The sequence below is a fragment of the Pristis pectinata genome, chromosome 3 (genome assembly GCF_009764475.1).
Source record: "Pristis pectinata isolate sPriPec2 chromosome 3, sPriPec2.1.pri, whole genome shotgun sequence".
NCBI lineage: Eukaryota > Metazoa > Chordata > Chondrichthyes > Rhinopristiformes > Pristidae > Pristis > Pristis pectinata.
Window position 1 is genome coordinate 115,538,342 of NC_067407.1, and position 5,661 is coordinate 115,544,002.

A 5,661-nucleotide genomic window follows, 5' to 3' on the forward strand; every position below is an offset into this window, starting at 1 on the left:
GACAATCTGAACATCACACGGAGGCCCGTTTTCTTCTATTGCTGTTTTCATGTTAGGAGCAATTGTTTTTGGAAAACAGCAATGTCTCAATAGCCTACTGCAATGAAAAAGATCTTCTTTTAGCCTTGTCAGTTATTCTCTCAGTACTGTGTATGTGGCAGATGTGTGACTAACTATTTCCTTTAGAGATGTGAGGAGTGAAACCCTTTTTGAAATGTGACATATGACCCACATATTTAGTATCTGAAACATTGCCAGTCTGCATTGTAATTATTGCTTTAATTGATGTTTTAGTCATCGTGGGTTGTACATTAGTGCTGTACTTACTGCAGAAAATATAGGTTTATGTTGGAGTTAGCAAACAATCATTTCACTGTAAATAATAACTGAGTGATCAGATTTCCAGGAGATGGTGTTTCTTTGGATTAAACTTGAAAGAATCCTATGGTGAATTCCTAACCTGACCAACAGGTGCACAAATTGGAGAATGTGTAACAACATGAAGCAAGGAGCTTGCAGTGTTAGCACCCAAATCGACATTTCCCACCTTCAAGTTTCTCTTCAATGACAATACAGCATTTTTATTTCTTTCTTCACAAGCAGCCAAAGATGGAAGAAAACTAGGTGGAAGGAAAAGCAAGTTGATAATTGATGCATCTAAATTTCCATCCATTAATTTTGATAAAAATGTGATGGGAGATACCGATCAATTTGCTTCCATTTGCTTGCAATGGGCACTTATTTAATGCACAATGGCAAAAGAGGCAGCATTTACCTCATTAACTGAAGGGAATGGCTGGCAGGCTCTGCTCCAGGCAGTCAATCCTTCCTAGCTGAATTTCTTATGAACCCTCCATGATTATTAGGCACTAAAACCATAATGCTTTCCAATCACGTGCTGGTGCAAATTCAAAGCTATCATTTGCACTATAGTATCTCACCAAGGTTGTCAGTCCTGAAGTGCGCCCAATGGTGCCTGTAAAAGGGAAGATAGTGTGCTGGCAGTTTTATATTTCAACCAATTTTATTTCAGATGAAGTCAACTGAATGAAAATTAGGAGAAAATTAGATTTGATTTGCTCTAATTTGCCCAAGGAGAACTTTGGAAGAGTTGTGTGGATTTTTTTCTTTGGATGGCATTGGAGCCAACTTCTATCCCACCTTCGTCTGAGTTGTACTCTCCAGTAGGCCAATGAAGAACCATCAAGAATGAGATTTATGTATGGTTTTTCTTCTCAGCAACTCAGGCGAGCTGAGACAGTTGAAGCATTGCTTTCAGGAACCATGGCTGAGATCCACTAACTCAAGTCAGATTGAGGAGTACATCCCATGGGGATCATGGAGTCCAAGCCATTTGTCAATGACAACTCAACATTAGCAGTACCTATGTTGGGGCACTTTTGTCTACTTGGTTAAATAGTATGGGGAAATAATGATGACGCACCTGAACACAAGGAAGGAAACAGAGAACAAATGGTGGAAAGCAAATCATATTTCACATTTTTGAAAATGTGTTTTTTTTTAGCAGTTAATGTAAAAATTACAAAACCTCTGTTAATCTTATGACCCTTGGTGAAATGTGTGATCAAAGTGAAGCTGCAGGCAGCAATGCCACATCATGAAAAGGAAACCATTTAAAACACTTTTGCCATCACCCACCCCTGAGTTCCTGTAAGGATTATTCATGTCTTTTATCCATATTGAAGCACTTAAGGGAAAATAATGATTATTAATGCAGTCATTATCAACAGGTAAATGTCATTCAATCCTTGATATCTTTGTAATAAACAAAATTATTGTCAATCTTCTGCAACAGACTGCTTCTAACATTTAACGTTGCATAGGAGATTTGAGACCGCAAACAGAAACACCTAAACTATTGTGCATGCAGTTATTTAGAAAACCTAATGATGATTTTTATTTCCCGGTGGCATACATTTCTGATTGCTGGAGAATGTCCAGACAGTCCAACAAAATGACACAATGCCCTTCACTGAATCTCTTAAAGCTCACCCCATCCAGAACCAAGTCAAAGTGCCAATGCACACTATTAGCAATCTTCTTGCCGTTGATAGCACAAGAAAGCCACTTCTGTGGAGGTACCCCATGCTGCTACAAGGACTGAATTCTGCTTTGTTTTTTTTATTCTAGCATTGTTGCTGGCGCTGCCTCTGGTGACTGCACTTCAATTTAAATGCAGCATTCGTTACTTGATTACTGGGACTGAAGGAGGTTGTTTTGTTGTCTTCTCAGGCATAATGCAAAGGAATGTATGTATCAGGTAGCCAGATAACTACATCCTGCTACATATACTGCTTACACTCAATACCTATTCATCAGCTTTAATCACTACACTCCTTTGGGTTGGGATGACAGTTCCTTTTACATGTTTAAGTCTGATAAAATACAGCATAAATATTTAATTATATGGTATGGAAAGTATGCAATTAAAGGACCTAATATTAGGCTAACAGCAGGCATTTATGTGTTTTCCCAAAAAGTCCCAAACAACTTCAGTGGGAAAGTGTGTTCCAACATATGAAAAGGGTTAACTTTAATTACCTCCAAATTACAGTTGTTGGCAGGACCATTTCTGTGAGGGGGATAATTCTAAATTAATAGAGACTAGTATGGCTGAAAGTAAGCCAATACTTTCTTAACCCGGACATAAAATACAAGTTATTAGAACAATCTCCCATATAAGAAATTACAGCTCCCAAATGCCTCCATGACTTAGTTGTAAAGGCAGTTCTGGGCTAAGCCCAGTGAATTATGATAATCTCAGTGATCACTGGTCTGTGCTGAGTTCAAGTGCTTTTATGTTGAACCATGGGAGACAAATGTTTTTCCATATCCTCGCCATGCTTATGTTGCTAAATAACATGTTCTTATTCCAGTGACACAGTTGTAAGTCACTTTTTCTCTTGCATGCTGATTTCACATGATTTGAATTAAGTAAGAGCCAATGCAAAACACTCTTTAGCTCATCACATCCAGACTGACAGTTAGAGTGCAATAAGTACTCTTAGCTGGAAGAAGGAAACAACGTTGCAGCTGGTGGAGCTGCTGCCTCACAGCCCCAGCAACTTGGTTCAATCCTGACCCCCGATGCTGTATGGGCAGAGTTTGCATGTTCTCCCTGTAACTCTGTCCAGCTCCTCTGGTTTCCTCCCACATCTCTGGGATATGCAGATTTGTCAGTTGATTGGCTACTTTAAAATGTTCCCTTGTGTGTAGGTGAGTGCTCCAGTTTGGTGAGAATTGATGCTAATGTGGGGATTGGCATCACATGATACTCTGCATGGACTCATCTGGCCAATCCATGCTGCATGACTGTCTCCATCTCTATCTAAAAAGGCAGTCAAGGTTAACATTTATGCTTTTTTTTTAACCCCCTTCCTCCTTTTGCCATGACGCTGTTTCTGTGTGCGCCAGATAACCTCCAGTACTTTGCTGGTGTCCATTGTTTATAGCTGAACTGAGCTTTTTTTTCATTCATTCTCATGATGTGTTTATCATGACCAAGGCCAACATTTATTACCTTTTTCCATTTGCCTTGTATTGCCTTCCTGAATGTCTGCAGAATGTGCAGTGAGGGTACTCTACATTGCTGGTAGATGGGGTCTTTAATCCAGTGATGATGATACATGTCCAAGTCACGTGTGTGACTTGGAGGGCAACTTGGAGCTAGTGGTGTACTAACCCAGGCTCTGACTTTGTTCTTCTCGGGAGTGAATGATGTGGGTTTGGGAAGTGCTGTGAAAGAAGACATGACAATTACAATATCGTCAAACTATAAAACGTTGCAACTATCCCTTCTCCTTTCATCTAAGTATATATCTTTGACAGGAATTATTAGGTTGCACCATTACTCCAACTAAGATCAGTTATCACAGCTCACACAAAGGCTCAGTGGTTAAACTCATTGAACCTTTTGGGATATATTTACTGTGAGGTAATGATCTTTGCTGGGAAGTGGGAGTGAATGGATGTTGGGTGATGACCGGACAGGTTAAGTTCAATACACCCACTGCTGAATAGCAACCCAACACTTACAAGGTAGACTCACGCATAAGGAATGGCCATCAATGGGAAGGAAATGGTATCTGTTCAACTGTAGGATGTTGAGTCCAAAATACATATTTAAAATTAAATTACCATCCTGATTATTTTTGCATTATTTTATTTCCTATTTTTCAGGCCATTGACATTAACATTAGTAACATTCATCTGAACTACAAGGGAATATTGTAATGAAAACTCCGACAATATTTTCGACTGACTCCTGATGCTCAAGGAGTATTTCTGCTCTGTTTGTACAAGAGATGGCCCATTGAAAGATTTGGGATGGAATACTAATTTTACAGTCAAACTAAACATATCACCACATTAATTTTCAATTAATGTGGGAGGCTGAATGGTAAGTAGCAAAAAGGAAGAATCCTTCTTAGTTATAAATGATGGAATGTAAAACAATTGCTGTAATTAATAATGTTCTAATGAAATTGCAATTTTCTAAGATATCAAAAGTACACTATTGTTCAATACCATTAGCAGGTTCTTATGTTCTCATGATTTACATTACTTCATGGTCTACAGGAGGAAATTCTACATTATAACCATGGCAAGCTGGTTTAACTTCGACATGAATGTTATCTCATTCAGGTACTGGAGCTTTCACATTCCACAGCAAGATACCTCAAAAAGGTTTGCCATTGAGACTTGTAATTAATTAGCCTGAGCTGGTTAAAATAACTCTGAGGTTGACAACACATACTGTTATTAATGTGCAAGTTAACAGCAACTGCAGAAAGCTATCATCTAAAATACTGTACTCCCTCAGAATCTACTTGACAATACTATCCTCACTGGGGGATGTTCACTGAAATCAATGAGGCTGACATGAAGTTTCTATACTTACCTGAAAAACACAAGTAATCTTGTTAAAAAGGTTGGAGCTTGGCCTCTCCAGTTCTTGTACCTCCTTAACAGTGTGATATGTTTATTTACTGTCCAATGACCTCTCTGCCACTGAAAATTAACTTTAAAAGTGTAGAGTCTCATTCCTTCACATTTAAACTATTGTCAGAGTTTGCTTTTCAAAAATGCATTTTTTTTATTCTGACCCACATTTTTCTCTCTCAATTCAGTGATTTCATTTCTCCTTCTTATTTTCCGATTTGAATTTGAGTTGACTCTGAATTCACTCTTCCAACTGATTAATGATTCTTTAAACCGATGGATTTAGGAGAAAAATGTTGCTTGATGTTTGCGCACTGAACCCATAGGTTTTCAGGAGGACATTGTACTCTTGAGTCATTAATTGGCAATGAATTCTAGTGCAAGTCCACTAAAAATTAACGAACAAGAGATGACGTAGCAAAAGGCTGACACAATTCGTTCCCCACTGATAGAAACAGGCTGAACAGAGTTGAGATTTTTTTACAACAATTTCTTTTATGAACAACCTTTAAAAGGTATTGGATAGGTACATGGATAGGAAAGGTTTAGAGGAATATGGGCCAAATGCGGGCAAATGGGATGAGCATAGATGGGAATCTTTGTCGACATGGACCAGTTGGGCTGAAGGACCTGCTTCTGTGCTGTATGACTCTATAACAGAATTTTAGGGAATGCAGACTAACTAGATCAATACACCAA

The 5,661-nt window shown here is 38.5% G+C and overlaps 2 long non-coding RNA genes across 2 annotated transcripts; one reads left to right on the forward strand and one right to left on the reverse strand.

Moving 5' to 3' along the window:
* Positions 1–522: 522 nt before the first annotated feature.
* On the reverse strand, positions 523–5,196 carry LOC127568871 (uncharacterized). Its single transcript, XR_007956094.1, has 3 exons — positions 4,922–5,196; positions 3,542–3,756; positions 523–620 (listed from the first exon to the last, which is right to left on the reverse strand). It is a non-coding gene; the product is annotated as an uncharacterized LOC127568871 (long non-coding RNA).
* LOC127568873 (uncharacterized) lies at positions 4,054–4,747 on the forward strand. Its single transcript, XR_007956096.1, has 3 exons — positions 4,054–4,102; positions 4,201–4,420; positions 4,600–4,747. It is a non-coding gene; the product is annotated as an uncharacterized LOC127568873 (long non-coding RNA).
* Positions 5,197–5,661: the final 465 nt, after the last annotated feature.